Consider the following 22,254-nt stretch of genomic DNA (forward strand, 5'->3'; position numbering starts at 1 on the left):
CAGAAGTTATTAACAACACATAGTCTTGTGTGGCCAACCAGATTCCTGTGGAAAACCCACAAGCAGGACATCCCCCCTCTCTGGATTCTGACTTTTCTAGCTCCCTAATCTGGATTCTGACTTTTCTAGCTCCCTAATCTGGATTCTCACTTTTCTCTTCCTGCCCCCCCACACTCTGGATTCTGACTGGGGTGGGGGCATTCTCTGGATTCTGTCAAAAAAAATTGCCCCCTTCTGGGCTTTTCCTTTTCTTGCCACTCCCACTCTGGATTTTGATTTTTCTGAGCCCCCTTCTCTAGATTCCCACTTTTCTTGCCTCCTCCTCTGGCCACTTTTGTCCCTGCCTCTGTTCAAGCCAATGGAGCAATAGCGTTCCATTGCCTTGAATAGAGGTGGTGACAAAAGTTGCCTGCCAAAGGAATGGTTGAAAGGGATAAGAGTCCACCGACCAGCATGGAACCTGTTTCCCCAAGTGTCCTTGCAGTAACAGGGTTCTTCCTGCCCCATAAGCTCTTTTATTGGCAGGGCACCTTTTTCCCACCTCTATTCAAGTCGATGGAGTGATATAGTTCCACTGACTTGAATAGAGGCGGGGGTAAGTGTGCTGCTCGGGAGATGGAGGGGCAGTGGTAGTGAGTGGAGGGCAGCACAAGGAGCCTTACGGGCACCCTCAGATATCTTGGTAAGTATCAGTGCACCCCGGGCACCACATTGTTGATCCCTGATTTCAGGCATACGCCTGATAGCCAATACACGTTACTGGAGACACGATGCAATGCACGTATGCATTTAAAGCATGTCTGCTACTTCTGATCAATGGCCATTTTTCTATTTTCCTAAAGGGGGAAATATCGACATACAGCAATAATACTAATGTTTTTATATTCTATGTTGTTCCCTGCCAATGTTTTTGTATTCTATGTTGTTCTCTGCCACAATCCAGAGGGAGAGGCGTGTAAAAAATAAATATAAGCGCCATGCTGGATCAGACCACGGGTCCATCTAGTCCAGCACTCTGTTCACACAGTGGCCAACCAGCCATCGGCCAGGGACCAACAAAGCAGGACGTGGTGCAACAGCAGCCTCCCGCCCATGTTCCCTATTATGATGATCATTATGATTATTGCTATGAGTAAAGCGCAGTTATAGCTGCCATCGTTTGCTCTTTGAAAGTGGTCAAAAAGACAACAGGTGCTGTCAGTACTACTCTCTCACCACCAGCAGTATTTGGTTGTATATATGGTATTTGGTCTCATTGCCTCAATTCTTAATAGAGATCTAAAATGCCATTAATTATTTTATTGTGATACTTTTAGATACTGATTTTATAATATGACTTCACATCCATTTTGGAATTATCCGTGCAAGATTACTACTGTCTTGTTGATGACACCTAACATTCTCATCATTTTTCTCTTTCAGTTGTTTGATTATCACTTTCTTAGTAAGTTGGGATCGAATATATGCTCTTCTTTGCACTCTGTTGAAAAAACAGCAGCTGCAGACCTTGAAGTCAAAACTACATCTTCCATTTGACTATAATCAACCTCTGCTCTGTGCACTCTGCCGTTATGATTTAGACCTTCCAGCTGAGTCACAGTAGGGGAGAAAAACCTTGAACAGTTTGATAATTTTGGCAGTGTCAGATAGTGGAAATGAAGTCACCAGGGGACACCAATTGACAGTTTAGTACTTTTGCTGCCAAATAAAAAATAAATAAAAAGATGGGGAAACAACCCTGGATTTTATGGAAATGCTTTTGAAAGTCCCTGGAAGCTGTTAACATCCGTAGCAAGGTAAGAATTTGTTGTTGTTGTTGTTGTTGTTGTTGTTATATTTACATTCTGCCATTTCCCCTATATTGGGACTCAAGATATATATATATGTGTGTGTGTGTGTGTGTGTTAGAATTAAACAACTGTAATATTAAAAACTTTTTTAAAAAATTAAAAGGCAAATAACATTAAAAATCCAATGCAGGGTATTCCCACAGGCCTTCCAGAACAAAAAAGCTTTTGCCCACCTCTGAAATCAAGCAAGGAGGGAATCAGTCTAGCCTCCCTGGGAAGGGAGTTCCAGAGCCTTAGAGCAGCCACTGGGAAGGCTCCCTTCTGCTTCCCAACCAGGCATGCCTGAGATGTTGGCAGGACTGAGAGAAAGGCCTCCCCAGAGCATGGAAATCTCAGAGCATGGGCAGGCTCATATAGGAGAATACAGCCTTTCAGATAACCTGGACCCAAGTTTTATCGGGCTTTATAGTTTTATTGGGCTTAAACCAGCACTTTAAATTGTGCCTGAAAACAGACCAGAAGCCAGTACAGCTGTTTAACAGGAAAGTTGTATAATATAACAATTATAAGCTGTTTCTTCATCTTTTCTTGTTACTATGTAGAATATAAGATGGCCTTAAGGAACCCACACAGAACGGACATTTTAATTTATATCATAAGGCCCAGTTTTGTAAGTTGCTATACTGTCTCAGCATTGTAATGGGTCAGGATAATGATAGCTGAGCCAACGTGAGTTGTGTAGTCCTTTGCCAACAACATGACTATGCTATTCTGCAGCCATACTCATCACAGAAATGAGAACACCACCGTAGCAGTACTGGAGATATTCTCACTAGATCTTTCATCCTTCCTTCCCACCACCCCTTTGTTGGATTTAATTTAGTACAGTTCTCAGGCTCTGGAGGAAGGAAATGAAAAGCAGAATAGCACTATTGATATGCTTAATTTTTCTAACGTTTGTTTATGGGTTGTCTCTAGAGAGTTATTTTAGGTTCCTCTATAAATTTGTATTCTGGGGTCTCACTGTGGAAGCCCACTCACAGCATTTTGGACACACATAGAAACTTCTCTCCAAAGTGAGCTTAAGGAAGCCTGTTCTTTTGTTTTCAGCTGAAGCCAGATTTGCAATTCCAATGGCATTTTCCATTCGAAATCCTCCAATGTTTTCTCACCATTTCTTCCATCTTTTTTCCTTAGAGATCCATCCCACAAGCGTTTTATTGCACACTCATTACTGGGCACTCACAGATTTCTTGGAGGTCCCTCACATGATGTCATCTGCCTCTCTCGCCCCTTCCGCCCCTTGCTGCAAGAAAAACCAGAAAAACACCGAAATATTTTTTTAAACCGAAGTTACTGCTCTCTCCTGCTGTGTGTGGGAGAAGCAGTGTGATTACAACGCCCGACTGAATGGGCCTCGTGCTCCTTGTTTACTTCCTGTTTTCAAAGCGATGGTAGCCAGCATTTTTTCCTAGGTGTGAAGGAGCTCTTATTGCAGAAAATCCATTAAGGAAAAAATAAGGAATAGCAGCACATTGTATTTTGATAGCATCAGACAAATGTTTGAGAATCTCTAGGCAGGGATTAAAATCCAAAATTAAAATCTAAATTTAAAACATGTTTAAACCATTTCAAGTGCGTTTTACTCTGAGGTATATACTGTGCGAAGGATTTTTTTTCGTTGCATGTGACTCATTCTGTATTTAACTAAGTTGACATAACCATGATTTCTAAGAAAATCTGAGGGGAAGCAATCCTTATAATATCTCTCAATGAGGGAGGTTTTTTTTAAATAGCATATTAATATTTATCCCTCAGTAAAATTAGCTAGTGTCATTTTCCTTAAGCGTATGTAAAACAAACAAACACACAAACAAACCATATCCAGGTTGTTGATTTGTGTGTTTCCCACCCTCCCTCCCCCTCTTCTCTCCTTTCTTCTTTTTCGTTCTTTCTTTTCCAGTGACATTTCCTATGATGAGTACTCGGAAAGAATAGCTATTGCTGCTCTTGTCAGTTTTGTTTTGTCAGCTCGGTATTCTGGGCCTTGCTTTGCCATTTTCAAGGTCTCTTTCAATCCCTGGAACACAGCTGGCACTTCAATCAGGAGCTCAAACCGTGAAGAAACTGGCAGTTGATCCCCAACCAACTATGTGGAAGATATATTATATATTTCACAGTACACAGTGGAATACCCTTTACATTTCATCATTGAAAGAGACTGCATCACTCATGAGCTCTTCTCTACAAAAATATTAATAATGTCCCATTCTCCTAAGGGAGGAGAACATTTCGGAACTGAACTTCAATGACCTTAGCTTGTCAGGCTGATATGACTTTACGAAATCCAGAAATGGAGCTTTTCTGCCCTTCTGACTTGGTTTGAAGCTCTCACGAGGTCTCCTAGCTGAGGGCATTTTTAATTGCTTTTCTGAAAATCTGGTGGGGAATGTTGAGAGTGCAATTCCAGTACTAAATGGCATAAAACAATGTAAGTCATAATACAAGATAAATAGCACCATTTGCTTTCACACACACACACACACCCTCTGTTAGGGAAGAAGTCCCTTTGTTTCCATTCTGCTTGATTTAAGAGTTCTCCTAAATCAGCCTTTCCAAACCTAGTGCCCTCCAGCTGTGTTGGACTACAACTTCCATCACCCTCCAGTCAGCATGAATAATGGGAATTGCAGACCAAATGCATTTGGAAGGCACCAGACAGGGCCAGTGCTACCATTAGGTCAACTAGGCAGCCGCCTAGGGTGCAGACCTCCAGAGGGGCAAGGTACTGCCCTTTAAGGGTCAGTTTTATAGAAATTAGCTGTTTTAAGAAAAAAACATAATAAACCGAAAATATAATAGTTCAGAAACTCTTCTTGAACAGCTGAATCGAAGTTGGCATTTTTGGGGGGGGGGGGGAGTAGCTTGCCTTCCCTAGGGTGCAAAATAGTCTGGCACCGGCCCTGGCACCAGATTAGGGATGATTGTCTGAAGCATTATTTATTACATTGGTATTCAATGGGTAGGTAGGGATGCACAAAATGTGTTGCACTTTGACTTTTAGTGAGATTCTTTATAGCATCATCATATAGATGATGATGATGATGATGAAGAAGAAGAAGAAGAAGAAGAAGAAGAAGAAGAAGAAGAAGAAGAAGAAGAAGGTGATGATAAAGACAGTATGCAAAGAATTACAACCTAAAGGTTCATTAAAAAGGGATAAACACACTCAACATTTATCAATTATTCTATTGCAAGAGTCCAATGCCTTTTTCTTTCTTTTTAATCCACACCAGCAATGTGGAGCTAATTCAAGCCATGCTGGGACACTCCTGCAGAACTGAACCACAACAGAGAAGTTGCCTGTCTGAATAAACAACTCATATACAGTTAATGAGAGACGTGTGGCATAATCCAGTGCCTGTTTATGCTAAAGGAGGCCTTTTCCCATCCTGCTCCCATCTCCTTTTGTCTCATGCTTTTTAGATTGCGATCTTGTAGACAGGGACTTTAAAAAACATTGGAAAAAAGAACAGTTGAGGAAGAGAGAGAAGATGAGGAGGTGGAGGAGGAAGAGAGGAGGGGTACATCTACATGGGCTCTTTACATCAATGTAAACACACAGATTTGCATTTTAGGATACATGATGTAGCCATCCATTCACTGCAGTGGTTGCTTTTACCTGCGATAATGCGCATAGTCTCATTTCCGATTTACCACGACTTTTAGGTAAATGTCCGAGTTGATCATGTGTCATTGCGGGAGTTAAATTGCATTTTAACATGTGGGCATAGCTTTGAGTGTGCCCAGGGCAAATGGGGTGTGTGTGCATGTGTGTGCATGCACGGGCGAGCACCTTCCTCCTCTTGGTGGCTACTGCTAGCTTGTCTGTCCACCCACCCGCCACTCCTGCTGGCCGAACACCACACTCAGCAGCAACAGCCGGGCCATGAGGCTGAGCAGGAGGCATGCAGTGGTGGACCCACGGTGCCCCTAACCCCCTGGGCAGCAGCAAGACAGCCAGTGACGGACACAGAATAGCGCTGGAGCTCCCGGTACAGCGGCGGGGCCCAGCTGGTCATAGATAATGTCACAAATCAGCAGTTTCACTTTTTGCAGGAGGAATGGCCACCCAAGGAAGAAGAAAAAAAGAAAGTGGGGTTAAAGTGCTTGGACACACAGGAGAGCGTTTCCTAAACTGCCTCCCCTCCCAGGATTTGGCTTTGTCCGTCCTGGAAGCAAAAGTGTTCCGGAGCATTGGTGGAGCGCCCGGCAGAGAATTTTTCTGCACCGCCTTCTTCAGCCTCTTTAATTGGGAAATGAGCATGAGGCTTGGCAAAGTTGCATTAATATTGGCTGGACACACTATTTTTGCACCCAAATTAATTGATTATTAATTGATCGTCTTATTATTGCTAAGTATAAAGTGTGCAGCAACAAGTACACCAAAAAAAAATCAGGATATAAATTGCTGTTGCTGCTGCAGTGTGACCCTCGTTGCCTACATTCAAATCAGCAAAAATATGGGTTGAATTTAATGAGAAGCAATCCCGCTGTCGTATAGACGAGGGCCAGGAAGAGGGAAAAGAGAAAGAAGAGGAAATATAATATTTGCAGAATAACCAAAACAAAAAACCAAAAGTGAGTCCCAAGCTGCAGTTTGGTGCTCAAGGTGGAGCTCAGTTGCAAAGAAGTTGAAATAGCTAATCTTTTGAGAGGTCAGTCAGTGGTCTAAGGGATGGGAGAAGAGCAGCACCTTCTGGAAAACCCTCTGGAAAAACTCTGGAAAACCCTCCCTCATGCGGTTTGGGAGCTGGAAAATGTAACATACTTCAAACGCCTCCTGAAAACATTTCTTTTTAGACAAGCTTTCCCTGGACTATAGCTTATTCTGGTTTTATTTGACTTTTTTTAAAAAAAGATTTAATCTTGATTTTTGTATATTATAGTTGTAATTGTAAATTGCCCAGAGAGCTTTAGCTGTTGGGCAGTATAAAATATTATTCCTGGTCTCTTCTCCATCCATCATGCCCAGTGAGTAATGTAAGCAGATTGAGCTATCTGCCAAGATACTACCCTTTGTAGTACTTATCCCTGGACAGTTTACAATGTCATCTAAAATAAAACAATAAAATACACAACAAATCAAATAAATGTAATATAATATTTAGCAAAATACACAATTAAAATAGCTATTCTGTGTAGAGGATTATGTTGTTGGAGTTGTCTCAGGAGTTCCCCAAAATGATGTGATGGTATCAAGCAGGGTTTTAAAACCCTTTCAGCCTCAGGGCCAAATTTAATTTTAGTAGGGTGACCATATGAAAAGGAGGACAGGGCTTCTGTATCTTTAACAGTTGTATTGAAAAATGAAGTTCAGCAGGTGTCATTTGTATGCATGCAGAACCTAGTGAGATTCCCTCTTCATCACAACAGTTAAAGCTGCAGGAGCCCTGCCCCCTTTTGTTCCTGGCCACTCTAGTATAGCTCCTGTAGCTTTAACTGTGGATATAAAGAGGGAATTTCACCAGGTGCTGCATGCATACAGATGACACCTGCTGAAATTCCCTTTTCTATACAACTGTTAAAGATTCAGAAGCCCTGTCCTACTTTTCATATGGTCAGTCTAATTTTAGGGAAGCTTTTGGGTGCTGCATTCTAGTAGTGGGTGGAGCCAAAGGCAAAATGGGCCTCTCACTGCTAGTAACTAACCCTTAGAAGAAGCATTTCAACCTTTTAGAAAGGGAGGGGGAAACCCAGGCTTCTGAAGTTCAACACCCCTTTTATAAAGGAAGGTGTGGAGTTGCATGTGTACAGTTTTGAGTGGTAAGTTCTACGTTTTTTCTATCTAGGGTGAAAAAAATGATTCTCATCATCCCTGTGTGTAACTGGAAAACTATCGCTCTCCTATACTCATTAAAGTGGATAATACCAACATTTCTTTATTTCAGATAAATGTGTTGAAGTATAACACATTGGCCCAATTTAGTTAGGGCTGTAACTGTGCCAAAACTGGCTTCTGCATGTATATTCCCAGCTGGATCCAGATGCATGTATGGAAATGGATGCTGCATTTCTGGTTCCTCTCCCCAATCTAACTGCCAGACTTTGCATGTAGAGCTCCCTTCAAAAAGCAGTAACTATGCTCATCAGTTGTTTGGATAAGCTGGATTTATCCATCTCTGCTCCCTACTCCACACCTCGCAGCTGATTTATTTACTTATTTTTATTTCATTTCTAGACCACCCAAGAGCCGAAGCTTTCTGGGTACTTCTCAAGGATTGGTGTAGATGATTGGTGTGATCACTGCTTTTAAAAAAATGAAAAATAAAATCAAAGGTTGCCCATAAGAAAAATGCCAATATCCATTTTAGGGCAATACCTTTATTAGGCTAACCCCAAGGGTCACAAAATAGTGTACTAGTTTTAGAGTTCTCTAGAACTCTAGATGGTAAACAAAGCAAGACAATAGACACAGTAAAACCAAAGGTGAGGAGAAGCTGGATGGTGCTGGAGCCATGAAGTCTGCATGGAGTCACTGTCTGAAGATGAAAATGAACAACCGTTGTTTGTTTCTTCATCCCAGGGACAGTTTTGGATGCAACCTCAAATTATCTCAACACCTACTAGACTCTAGTACCTGGAGCCAAATTTGAATATCTTCAACCTTTTACTAATGACAGGGCTTGAGATCCTACAGATCCATGACTTTTATCAAAATGTCCCCAATGCCACCATTTTGTCCCCTCCACACACCAGAATACCATCAGAGCTTTCCACCACTGCACTAGGGTGGTTAGAGCTCTGGCAGTGGACTTTTCTCATCTGTGAGCATCCCTCTCCATCAGTGGAGTAGCACACACACCTCATTTTAGGGTCTCTCAGCTGCTCCCTGGGTAATAAAGAAAGAAAAACAACCAATGCGACTTTGGTTTTTACCAACTGGGCAAAGCTATTATAATTAACAAAATTATATGAGTGTAGAGATAACCTTTAGGGCTTTTTCAGTTAAAAAGAAAAAAACAGGTGTGAATATATTTCTTTCACTGCTTGAAATCTGTTTTTCCTCTAAGGGTTCTATAACAAGGTACACTTACTTGGATTGGAACAAATATTCATAGGACTGGAACCTCAGATATATTTGTTTTCTGTTGTTGTTGTTGTTTAAAAATGATTTAAATAAAGCTGTACGGTGTGGAAAAGCAACATGGCTTTCCCTCGTTTAATTTCTTTGTACTCTTATTCAAATCCTTCTACCTCTTCCTGAAGTGAAAACTGTTGCCAGCTTAGTTAAGATGTTACCGCGGGTTTTTCTTACTACAGTGGAGAAAGGGCATGTGCAGTCATTGATCTAACAGCATGTCCACTGCTCAGGGAGCTGAAATTTGATCACAACTAACCCCACTTCTCTCTTTTGTTATGATTTCTGAAGTTTCATATATAACTCTGTAAAAGGAGTAGATATAATAGTGTGTACTTGGCTGGCACTTGATACCAAAGGTTCTTCACAGCACAGCTGCCAGAGCCAGATCTGGGTCAAGATATCTTCATCAGGCTTTACAGAAGTGGGGATAATGGTCGTACGGTTGGCTGTTAATCATAATAGGGGCCAAAGAGGTCTTTGTGTTAGGTAAAAGAAGACAGAGCTGGTATCTGGATATCAAATTCTGCCAGCAGATTCTGTAAGCAGTCATCACGTGCAGCCAATACCGCACTGAATCCTGTGTACCAACAAGTGTCAAAGGAGGAAATACTTGCAAGTAGCAAGTGATGAAAGCCCAGTCATCTTCCTTATTTCTAGTATGGATTATGAAAATTCATATAGCCTCCATGTTTTCCTTATTGGAAAAAGACGATAGGAAACAGAGCAAGACATTCATAGTTTTGCCCAGAGGCTTGAAGAAGCCCCCACAGAGTAGTGCCAAAGGTGTGAGGAGGAACAGGAGACGGGGTGGGGGTGGGGAATCTCTCTTTTCATACTAGCACTTAAGACTCCTCAGCACTTAAGCATAACCACAGCCATGGCCCACCCTGTAACTTCATACTTAAGGGGATTGGCTATATTATGATGGTGCCAACCCTTTGTGATCAGTACAGTTGCTAGATTTAATGGATACACAAAGGTGAAGGCTTTAATGAGTGACAAATGTGACCAATCAACATGCCTGGCATCTTCTCTCCAATGCTGATGTCAATGTGTTGATTGTCGCTTGTCCAAATGGCCTGGCAGGAACATTGTAAATGGGACAACAAGGACCTCTATGCAGATACCTCCTGTATAGTGCAATTGTTGCTAGGGCAAGAGGGATGAATAACCATCTGGAGGCATCCTAAAGTGAAGCTGAAGTCTTTTCTTTGAAAAATACGTTGGGTTGTTTGGATCCAGATTTAGGTCCTACTGAAATCAATGTGAAAAGTTAGTTATGAATAAGTGAAATCCCATTGATATCAATGACCCTGTTCAGACAACACACTAATCCATGAGGGTTAAGCATTTTGAGCTAAACATTATGGCTTAGTGTGTCATGTGAACCATGACTTAGTATGACATGTGAACCATTCCTAGCCATAGAAGCTACATAATCATGGTTTAAACATGCTCACTAACCACTTTCTACAAAAGGGTTAGCAGCCTAGTAACCATGGCTTAGCATTTTGTGTTGTCTGAACAGGCAAAATCTAAGTTTGACTAATGTATTCTAGATCCAACCCATGAAAAGTCTCTATACGCCTCCTCCCATATGTACCTACCCGGACCTTAAGATCATCTACAGGGGCCCTTCTCCGTGAGCCCCTGCCAAAGGAAGTGAGGCAGGTGGCTACTAGGAGGAGGGCTTTCTCCGCTGTGGCACCCCGGTTGTGGAACGAGCTCCCCAGAGAGGTCCGCCTGGCGCCTACACTGTACTGCTTTCGTCGCCAGCTGAAGACCTTTTTATTCACTCAGTATTTTAACACTTAATTTTAACTTAAATTTAAATTTTACTGTTTTAACTCTGTATTTTAATCTTATATCAACTTTGCTGTGTGGTTTTATCCTGGTTGCGCTTTTTATATTGTATTTCATAATTGTGTTTTAACCTGTTGGGTGTTTTACTGTGGTTTTAATTTTTGTGAACCGCCCAGAGAGCTTCGGCTATTGGGCGGTATAAAAATGTAATAAATAAATAAATAAATAAATAAATATATAAGGTGCTTCCAGGCAGAGAGGTTCTAGCACAGGGGTAAGCAACCTGGGGCCCTCCAGATGTTTTGGACCACAACTCCCATAACCCCTGAACATGAACCATACTGGATGGGGTCGATGGAGGGCATCAGGTTGCCTACCCCTGTCCTAGAGCTTCCAGTCAAAAGCCATTCAGCACCAAAGGAAGTGAGGCAGGTGGCTATCAGGAGGAGGGCCTTCTCTGTTGTGGCACCCCAGCTGTGGAATGAGCTCCCTAAGGAGGTTCGCTTGGCACCTACATTATATTCTTTTAGATCCCAGGTGAAGACCTTTTTATTCTCCCAGTATTTTAACAGTCTATAAATTAATTTTAACTTTGCTGTTTTAAATTTGAACTTTAAATTTGTATTTTTGCATTGCTGCTGTTTTTATCTTGGTTGTGCTTTTATATTGTATTTTATATTATGGTTTTATACTGTTGTTTTATACTTTGAATTGTCTTAATTTTGTAAAGTGCCCAGAGAGCTTCGGCTATTGGGCAGTATAAAAATGCAACAAATAAATAAACAATTTCATCTTTTCTTTTGTGGTAAGGAAAGAGATGGACGATGTGGTGGGAAAACAGTATAGGAGGGTTACAAATGGAAGAGGAAAGTGACAGACCCCTTGGAAAATTCTGTGTTTGGGGCAGAGTGATTGCAATAAAAAAAAAAACCTCATCGGGAAGCACCCACAGTCACAGTTTTACTAAATCTATTTTAAGGGGATGGTGGAGAAGATATTCTTTTGTATACTGCTTGCTGTATAGATTCAGACATCTCATAAGAGCTCTTCTCTCTACAAGCTTTCTGCAGTAACAAGTCGAATAACCCTCTAGGGTCTGGAATAACACTTATGGATTTATGCTTTTTCCTTTTTTTAAGTGACACCTGCTGTGAGCATCTCAGCATAAATACAGATGGCTTTAGCAAATCACAGATGTGTTACATGATGGAAACAACTGACAGAAATAAATCGCCAGTGGAGGTGCTGAATTGAAGAAAGCTGGGAAGAACAAAGAAGCAGCATTGGGCCTCGTTATATTTTAATACTGATCATGTAATAGATGCTGGAGAGATAGCAACGCTTTTCGCAGAAGTTCCCTTTGCTCAGGGGACGGCAGTCACTTTAATGCCCTTCTTGTGAGCTTCCAGAGGTTCTATTGACCTGCCTAGATAGATGACCCGCTGAAAACAAAACATTGGATCTTTGGTCATCATGATCCAACAAGTTAGCTCTTATGTTAGATCAGTGGGCCAGTGTTTTATGCGTGTGTGTGTGTGTGTGTGTGTGTGAGTGCACACGTGCACACACACACACACACACACACACACACACACACACCAAGTGCTAATTTAGGACCAATGGAACTAAATTTTCTCATTCACATTTATTTGAAATTGAATTGAAATCCTTGACCAATATAAGTTATAGTTTAGCTATAGTTATAGACTCGCATATACACAAGTGTAATCATGTTTGTTTGTTTATTGATTTATTTATTTTTGCATTTATATCCTGCCTTTTTTCCTCCAAGGAACCCAAGGCAGCATACATAAGCCTCCTCCTCTCCATTTTATCCTCACAACAACAACTCTGTGAGGAGGTTGGGCTGAGAGTCTGTGACTGTCCCAAAGTCACCCAGTGGGTTTCCATGGCCGAATGTGGATTAGAACCCAGATCTCCCAATTCCCAGACCAACACTTTAGCCACTACATCTTGCTCTCGTGTACCCTTTGTAATCAACGTAGAAGGCCTTGTAGGTATAAGGCCCAATAGTAAAACCAGGGGTGGGGTTGGGAGAATCACAAGGCATTTGTACCATTGCAGAATTATATTATGGTGGCATGGGAGCCATTGTGACTTCTTGAAATGTACTTTGCAATTTTTAAAGTGTAGAAATACTTTAATATACAGATATGTTTTAATTTTCTACCAAGTTTGCCTAGACCAGGGTTAAGTGACATAAATCTAGCCCCCGCAAATTCAATCAGAATTGAATTTTCCTGACCCAGGCCCATCTATAAATATTCAAGACAATTCTCTCTCTCTCTCTCTCTCTCTCTCTCTCTCTCTCTCTCTCTCTCTCTCTCATTGTTCAGAACATCACTAGGTAACTACTACATAGGCCTTTGACAGTAACAAAGAATGACCTCGGATCTACTCAGATACATTCTAGCCTCTCAGAGACCACATGAAGTAAACATTACAGAATAACAACAGTTATGTACGTGGCATTTTTCACAATTGGAGAATGCTGTGACCAGGTGACCTGCTGTCTAGGTACTAACTCCAAATGGGCAACATCAAAGACCTGCTCTCCATTCTTATGGGTCTTTATTTTTAAATCAGACTTGAACTGAACAGCCCATCAAACAGAGGACACCTTCAAATAGAGGGCTGTCTTTTTAAACAGGCATATGGCTACTCTACCACTGATTCAGCATCAGTTAATAGTATAAAAGCTAGTCTGCATATTTTAAATACCTAGTATAAAGCATCAGAAACAGGTTTTGTATAACCAACTATCTATGATGTTGCATCTGCAGTTGCATCATTAAGTAGATCTCCACAATTGTGTGGTGAGTTCCCAAATCAGCACTGAGTCTAACCTTCTTTGATGGTAGCATAGCTGGTATAGAAATTCTATGTGCAACACAACTTATGATCTCATTTGCACACCTAACTTAGAAAATAATCTTAATATTATTAATTTCTTGGGCCAAATTATTGAAAGAAAGGATTGGTTTCTCTGGTATACTGATTTTGGGGGACTTTAGTTGGAGTTCAGTATTGGCCTAACTAAAATGAAGAGCATCTCTTTGTGAATAGTAGCCTTGTAGAGTTACATTGAAGGCCAATTTAGCACGAACACTAAAGACTTCTCTCAGCTATAAAGAAAGAAGATAGCCCTTTATGGGATAAGATAACAAAGAATAAACATAGCTTATTTTCAGCAATTCCCTGAGACAAGGTAAATAAGAGATGGTGAAATGCATATTCTCTCATAACATAAAAACCAGGTGGCATATCTAGTTTAAGAAGCTATCAACAACCATAATAGGCAAATTGTATATTTCTATAAAAATGCAAAAAAATGGTAACTATTCAAAGCACAGGCAAAAAACCCTTTTTACTCAGAGCGACTTGGGGCTGCATTCTTTCGTACAAGACTGCCTGGTTTTTAAATCTTCAGGGAGGAGGGGCTTCTCTCGGTCCTGCCATCACAAGAAGCACTTTTGGTGGGAATGCAAGAAAGGACCTTTCTCTCTCAGTGGCTGCTCCCAGGCTCTGGAACTCCTGCTGAGGTAGGCTAGATGGGCTCTTTTGTTGTCGTCCTACTGGCAGGTAACCTTTTATTCAGCAAGCCCTTAGCGTGAAAGCTGGTCTGTTGCTGAAGTGGGCTTCTCTTGGGTTGGTTGCTGTTTCTTTTTTTTTATTGTTGTGGTTTTATTGTGGTTTTAATTTATTTGTTTTTATGATTGTTCTAATTAAGTTTTTTGTTTTATTCTTAGTCTTTTTATTATTATTAGTTTCCCTGAATGCCATTTTTTGATGCACATGTGGGATATAAAACAAATAAATAGATAAATAGATCTGTTCTAAAAGCAACTACACAGGTGTTGTGATGCGTGTTTTGAACTGGACAGTGCTCTTCATCCATAGTACGTAATGACTTCAGCAAAGAAAGCAGGGAGAGCACGCAAAGTTCTATGTCCACGTTGCAGTGCTTTGGCTAGTGGCATAGATGCCCTGGACTGGGTGGAATCTCCATGGTGGTGCAGCTTAGACTGGACCTCAGGGCTGAAGTCCAGCCCCCTCCCACAAATGACCACCCAGAGAACAGCAGGTGATGGGGCAGTGCTAAACGCTCCTGGTGTCAGCATCTGGGGCAACATGGGCAAGCCAGGGCCTGACAGGTTCCACCAGGGCTGATGCTGGTTGCCACAGGATCCTTTTTTCCTTATATATATATTTTAAACCATGTAATACTCATCCAGGTAGGTTCATGGTTGCCGGTGCATCTTTTTGTTATTTTGCCTTTTCAACAACAAAGTAGCATTCATTCCCAGTGAAATATGTTTAGCATCAGAGTAGCAGAAGCAACCTCTATTTTATTCCAGTAGCCATGATGGTGCTATGATTTCAGTGGGCCTGTTCAGACCACATGCTAAGCCATGGTTAGTTCACCAACCCTTTTGCAGCAAATGGTTAGTGAGCGTGTTCCGTGGTTGCATAGCCACCATGGTTAGGAATGGTTTAAACGACATGCTAAGCCATAATGTTTAGCTCAAAATACTTAACCACCATGTCTTAGTGTGTTGTCTGAACAGGGTCAGTGAGTTTAAAATGCATGACAGCACAAGGTCAGATTCATTTTCTTTTTTTATCAGGGCTGGCAGTGTGTGTGTTGCTCTAGTGTATCAGGAATGTCGAAGGAGTTGTCAAGCTTGGAATGGCAGTGGGGAGGGAGAAGATGAATGGTAGTTGCGTACTTAGAATCATAGAATAGTAGAGTTGGAAGGGACCTATAAGGCCATCGAGTCTAACCCCCTATTCAATGCAGGAATCCACCCTAAACCATCCCTGACAGATGGTTGTCCAGCTGCCTCTTGAAGGCCTCTAGTGTGGGACAGCCCACAACCTCCCTAGGTAACTGGTTCCATTGTTGTACTGCTCTAACAGTCAGAAAGTTTTTCCTGATGTCCAGCTGGAATCTGGCGTCCTGTAACTTGAGCCCGTTATTCCGTGTCCTGCACTCTGGGAGGATTGAGAAGAGATCCTGGCCCTCCTGTGTGTGACAACCTTTTAAGTATTTGAAGAGTGCTATCATGTCTCCCCTCAATCTTCTCTTCTCCAGTCTAAACATGCCCAGTTCTTTCAGTCTTTCTTCATAGGGCTTTGTTTCCAGACCCCTGATCATCCTGATTGCCCTCCTCTGAACACGCTCCAGCTTGAATTGTGGAGCCCAGAACTGGACACAATACTCTAGATGAGGCCTAACCAGGGCCGAATAGAGAGAAACCAGTACCTCATGCGATTTGGAAGCTATACTTCTATTAATGCAGCCCAAAATAGCATTGGCCTTTTTTGCAGCCATATCACACTGTTGGCTCATATTCAGCTTGTGATCTACAACAATTCCAAGATCCTTCTTGTTTTTAGTATTGCTGAGCCAAGTATCTCCCATCTTGTAATTGTGCGTTTGGGTTCTATTTCCTAGATGTAGAACTTGGCATTTATCCCTATTAAGTTTCATTCTGTTGTTTTCAGCCCAGTACTCCAGCTTATCAAGATCACTTTGAAGTTTGTTTCTGTCTTCCCGGGTGTTAGCTATCCCACCCAATTTTGTGTCATCTGTACCTCCTCCTCCAAACCATTAATAAAAATGTTGAAGAGCACTGGGCCCAGAACTGAGCCCTGCAGTACCCCACTCATTACCTCCCTCCCAGTTTGAGAAGGTTCCGTTGATAAGCACTCTTTGAGTCCGATTCTGTAGCCAACTGTGAATCCACCTAATAGTTGTTCCATCTAGCCCACTTTTAGCTAGTTTGTTAATCAGAATATCATGGGGCACTTTCTCAAAAGCTTCACAACTTAAGTAATACAACATAACCAAATCTTTATTATTCAACCAAAATAGGTTTTAGCCAACATCATCAACATCAACAATAGACACCTCAAGTTACAATATAAAACAGAGTATTATAGTAGTTCGGTCACAATAATATATATTAATTATAGTTCCATTAATTAATCAGGATATAAATTATAGTGGCCCATATCCTAAACCAGATCATTGTCCTCTATCACAGTTCTATCTAAGCTACTTTAACTGCAACATAACCATCTGACCCCTTCTCCTTGCCCTGCCCCCAGTATGACCATGAATCCAGGTTCTAAAATGACCTAGCTGCACCACTGGGAATCCCTTAAGTAAAAACAAACAAACCCTCAAAGAGTGACTACGTGTGGCAAATGGCTGCACACCTTCATTTTGCTACCATCCTCTGCAATCCAGAGTACAATTTAATTGAAGTCCCATTTGGTCTTACCATAAAGCAAGTTCTTGAATAACTCATTTTTGAGTTACATCACATTAACAATATACTTCTAAAAGGACCCTCTAGAGCTTTGCTTTTAAAAAAAATTGACAGTTCCTCTACAGAGAGGAAAGAGCATTTGAAATAATGTTGGGTATTTTGCCAAGTCTGTCAAATGAGTAACACTTCCACTTTCTCAGTTCCATCTCATTAAAATTGTATTCTAATTCTGCCTCAGCTTGGTCTCTTTGCTTCGTAAGTCATTGCCTGCTCATTACTTCTACTGTGAGAGATGAAATTTATTCTAACCTGATAGCAAGGATAAAAAACTGAAAGACCGGCAGCTGGGAGAAATGAAATTAGCTTATTCTAATGCTTTTCTGAAAAGGCTTTTTTATAGCCATGGGTTATGATAAGTGTCAGTTTGGATTTGTGACACTATCTTTGTTTAGCTTGTTTTCTAAAAAATAAAAAATACATTGCATTTTAAACAACAAAAATATGCTTTACTTCCCACATTATCTTCAAGATCAGGGTTGCTAATAAGGTCACTGATTGTTTCCTCTGGTATTCTGTAATTAAAATTATCCAATTATGATTCACGTTCTATCTGTGTGTGTATCAGAATATCATTCTCTCTCATACAATGGGATTGATTTGATGAGTAACACCCTGGTCCAGATATTTAGGTATACTCATGTGAACACAAGAATAAATGTCATATATATATATATATATATATATATATATCCATTTATTTTAATGGAGTATAGACTAGTTTCCTCAAAGTCATAGTGATAATTAGTTTATTTATATACTGCATTTTCCAGAAATGCATTGTGTTTAAAGCAGTTTACAGAAAGCAATCAATTTAAATGCAACCATAGTCAAAATACATGATAAAAATTATAATACACTACAACAGAACATTGACAGTTCATCCATTCACAGTTAAAGCATATCAAAGGTGTGAATGAGCATAAAGCATTCCAATGGGACAATTAACAATAATACCTATAACATTAACATGACGCCGAGACGATCCTATGCTTACCTAGGAAGAAATCCCATTGAACTCTGTAAGACTTATACCTGAATAGATATGTACAGGATTGCTCTATAAGCCTTTGAAATGAATTGGGAAGGAGTGTTCCATGTGCACTTTATGGCTCTGAAAAACAGATTACTGAATTTGAACTAATAAAATGGCTAGTGCGTTATATATGCACAGTTTCCTCGTGAGTGCAGTGTTTCCTTCTGTAAGTACTCCTGCATATCATCTGATTGGCATTGTGGGATCTTGCCTTTTAGCTGTAGCTCATATATTATGTAGGAGGCGGCTGCTCTTTGTATGCATCTTCCCTCCGCCATGCAAATGATGTAGCTAAGTGTGTCAGCTGACACCAGCTCCCCAGATTTCTCTCCCTCAATGAAGAGGGGAGTGTTTGGCTCATGCACAACATCATTGCTGTGGTAGAAGAGAAGGCGCATCCATGCTCCTTCACCAACCAAAGAGGAGCACAGTCCTCTAGGAGTTGTTGGACTACAACTTACACCAGCCCTAGCCAGCATAGCCAATAGCTAGGGATAATGGGAGTTGTAGTCCAACACTATCTGGAGAGCCCCACATTTCTCCACCTTTGTGTTTCTTGGTCCTTATAACCACATTTCCAAATCAAACTGTTACGGTTTTGTTTTGGTCACTTCTCCAAGGCACTGCTTTGTATTCTAGTTTCCAATGGACTGAAATGGACAGAATCAGGTCCAAATGTGCTGACTACAAATGCTCTCAGGATAGGATTTCTGAATGCCACAATTCTATTCAGATGTCTGCTCTGTGCATGATAGTTGTATGCATGTAATGCCAATTTGTCTTTTTCTATCCTGCTATTATTGGGTAGGATCCTGCAAATGGATGTCATAAAATCCAACTTAGACCAGACCCATTGAAATGAATGGGACTTAAGTTAGTCATGACTCATGTCATTTCAATGGGTCTACTCTAAGGAGGACTTACATTGGATTTTACCCAAGTGCATCTTCTATTTGAGAAAGGGTTTTCAATCCTGTTGGAGACTCCTGTTGGTGGAAGAGGGGGGAGGCTATTTTTGCTGATTCCCCTTCCCCACCACACCCACCTACCACACCCGTCCAGATGGTCCCCCAATAATGCAGAGCATTTTTTTCAAGGTAGAGAAGGAGCTGTAGGAGCAAAGAAGAATGGGAGGGGGATCACCTCTCTGTGTTCCATTCACAGAATTTCTGGATCCAAGCCAATATGTCTCTCCCTAAAAGAACATTAAAATCTTGAAATACAAAGACAGTGTAAATTTCTAAATCTTTATTGTATCTCCAGCACTGAATGTCAAGGGAGAACATCTGACATTGAACACAGGAATATATTGCAAGAAAATTGTCTAAAAGCACTGCTCCCTCTTTCCCCTAATAATCTTGAATTGTTAAGAAACGTATGACCTAATTACTGAAATTGGTATTTTTGACTGCTTGGATTACAAACTGATATTACCATTAACTAGATAATTTAATTGACCAAAATAACAAGCAATAATTTAGAAATATGCTCTAAATTAGCTTTTAACACAGAAGCAAGCCTTTGTTGATCATCTTATGTGATTAGTTACAAGGGGCACCAATCAGTTCAAAGATTATTTTTTTAGTGTCGGGAAGGAAAATATGTGTTAGGTATTTCCCAGAGAGGTATGTACACAAACAGACTTTACTCATACAAGAGGAGGAGGAGGAGGAGGAGGAGGAGGAGGAGGAGGAGGAGGAGGAGGAGGAGTGAAATATAACTGTCTAGAGATATAACAAAAACATATTTGCACTTATTTTTAAAATAGGCATGCCCTCCTTGTTCTCATTTCAGAGAGGATAGAATGTATGAGCTGAGCACTCCCTGTTGATGTGCCCAATGGGACAGTGGGACTGCTGCTAACAAGATTTCTTCCTCTCTTTTTTGAGGAGAGCAAATATAGGTGCTGGAACAAATAAAGTTCTTTTTTTCTATTTTTTTTTAGAAAATGGAACTGACCTTCCATTGTTTCTCCACAGTTTCCGAACCCACCACAGAAAAGAATGGCCCTGATCCATCCATAGCCATGGGTCTCCCTGGGTTAACACAGCACCGCTGAGAAATAAGCTGCACACTTGGCAATGCTTGAAACACGCAACGTTGTGCAGAGCAAAAAAAAATCTGCTTTAAATTTAAGATGCTGGGCTAGATTTTTAATTGGCTTTAAATTGTTTTCAGTGGATTTGATGTGTTAGATTGGAAAATGCTTTAGATGGCTTCTTTAGTTCTATAACATTAAATTAGCGGATTTTAAAATTGTGTTTTATGTTTAACTTTTGTGTGTGAGCCACCTTGGGAGCGCTTTTGTCCTGAAAGACAGCAAAAATATATATAAAGAAATATATAAATATAAGAAATGATATAAATAAAATAAATAAATGACAACTGATTGTTCTAGATGCAAAGGAAAACAATAGAAAAGAAAACCTTGATGGCACACTAGAAATGTGCATCAAGGTTATATCCAGTGGGTATCCAATGTTGGTTGAACTTTAGTTCCATTCATTTCAGTGGGCTTACTCCAAGTAGAAGTAGCATTGGCTACAATCCAGAATACAGAAAATAGTGCCCTCACTTAATGCATGGAAGAGTCCTCACTTAATGCATTGGTCCTCATAAACAAAATATTTTTGTGCCCGTTGGGGTCTCCTCTTATGTTAGGAAAACATGAAACTGCCTTACTTTGACTCAGACCAATGGTCCAGCTACTTCAGTACTGCCAAAACTGACTGGCCAGGGCTCTCCACGGTTTTAGCCAGTTCAGCCAGATCTACACCAAGCAGGATATAACGCTTTGAAAGCAGTTTGAAAACGGTATATGGCATGTGTAAATGGGCCCCAACAGTTGTCAGTGTACTTCAATACCATTAAAAAGCAATAGTGTAGATCCTGCCTCTGTCCCAGCCCTAGCTGGAGATACTAGGCATTGAACCTGGGACCCTCTCCATGCAAAACATATGCTCTACCTCTGTGCTACTGCTTTTCCCTGCTGTGTTGTTGTTTATGGATTGGTGCCTTCCCTCTTTCTCTCCCCCAAGTGCAGATGCACGTTGCTGTGCATATCAATAGAAGCCTCCAGCCAGTCCAATAGGGCTCAGATGATGTGCATGTACACCTAGGCTTGCAACAAGCGCAGATTCATGCAACACAGGTTGAGTGCAGGGGGAATAAAGGCTTATTATTATTATTATTATTATTATTATTATTATTATTATTATATTATTATTGTCCTAAATTCAGAAAAGGTGCAAGCACTAAAACTACAAGCATTATGTTCAGCCACCTCAGTTGTACAACCAGAGTTTCTAGACTATTTTAAAGCTTGTCTTTGAACTAATGAAATATTTAATGAGCATATTAAATTTTAATATACTGCATCTAATGCAAACACACACACACACACACACACAGAGAGAGAGAGAGAGAGAGAGAGGGAGAGAGGGAGAAAGAGGTTTCAGTCTGATGTGAATATTTTGAAGGACAACACATACAGTGTCAGTTGGACTGGGAAGCTTGAATGGCCTTTTGGGAGCTTAGATTGTGGCAGATTTCACCTCCTTCCTAGAATAACATTTCCATCCTACTGTTGCTTTGCTTGTATTTGTTTTGCTTGTTAATTGATATCAGGAGCATTTCAGCAAGGGGTAATGATGAAGTTACAGTCCAAGACTGAGTCATGATTCCCTTAAATAAAAAGAAAGGAAAAGCAAAGCACATTGATGTCTACATCATTCAAGTTAACACTGAGTACAGGGTCATTTGTGAGGCAGAATCAGCAGGGGGAACAGGGGTGATTAACCCTTCCCTGCCCACAGGTTTCCCTTGTCAGATCTCCTCCCACCCACGACTGTTATTTCACTGTTGTTGTTGCTTTCTGAGTTGTCCTTAAAGACTAGGGAGTGGGGGAGGAAAATAAACTTGCCTGCAGGCAAAAATGAGCAGTCAGCACTGCTCATTTTCAGGACTGGCTTCAGATTTGAGGGTGCCCTGCGAAAAGTACCCCCTGGTGGGCCTCTCCTCCATTGGTGGGCCCTGGCATAGGGTGGTCATGTATGAATCACCACCACCCCAAAAAAGCATAACAAAAACAAAGAGGACACCGATTTACATAAAATTTGTATATGT

Source organism: Elgaria multicarinata, chromosome 6 (genome assembly GCF_023053635.1).
Source record: "Elgaria multicarinata webbii isolate HBS135686 ecotype San Diego chromosome 6, rElgMul1.1.pri, whole genome shotgun sequence".
Taxonomy (NCBI): domain Eukaryota; kingdom Metazoa; phylum Chordata; class Lepidosauria; order Squamata; family Anguidae; genus Elgaria; species Elgaria multicarinata.